Source organism: Temnothorax curvispinosus, unplaced genomic scaffold (genome assembly GCF_003070985.1).
Source record: "Temnothorax curvispinosus isolate PA1 unplaced genomic scaffold, ASM307098v1 QBEX01013867.1, whole genome shotgun sequence".
NCBI lineage: Eukaryota > Metazoa > Arthropoda > Insecta > Hymenoptera > Formicidae > Temnothorax > Temnothorax curvispinosus.
The window spans coordinates 2,130-2,765 of record NW_020223647.1 but is presented as its reverse complement, the minus strand read 5'-3'; positions in this window follow the sequence as shown (position 1 = coordinate 2,765).

Genomic DNA, 636 nt, shown 5'->3' with positions numbered 1-636 from the left:
CATCATCGTATATCACAGCGCCACAAAGCGTCTCCTCGAACAGTTTTAGACGATAATTGTGCTAATAGCGTGCTCCCCGAATGCACCCGTGGTCGCGCGATGAGCAACGGAACGCTTCACGCTCGAGCATCGTCACTGAGGGGGGGCTCCCACCTTCGGTAATCGCAACCAGTTCGAGAGTCGCGGTCGACGCGACGACGCCAACGATCGGTCACTTCGGTCAATTTGTCGGTTGGACCCTGTCGCGAATGTCGCGATTGGCATTCAAATTCTCTTAAAATTCTCTCAACTTCTCTTCCGCGCCGCGGGTCAAAAGAAGAGGAAATTTCGGTCCGTCCGTCGGGCACGACGCCCACAGCTGCTGTGCTCGCGAGACGGCGAGACTCGCGAGAGCACAAATTCGCGAAAGTCCGTGAGATCGGTGAATGGCGCACGGCCGTCCGCTGCGGCCGGCATCGTCGACGTAAACCAGTTGAATATAAACTTTGCCTCCAGACAAAGAGAATGTGCTCGTATAACCGATATAAGGGTTTATTTGTTGCAGGTTGCATTGAAAAGAGTTGCGTGACTGCGTCAATTGTCAGAGCGAGTCAATTATTAAGCTCTTTTCATCAAGTCTCCTAGGTGAGTGTTTTA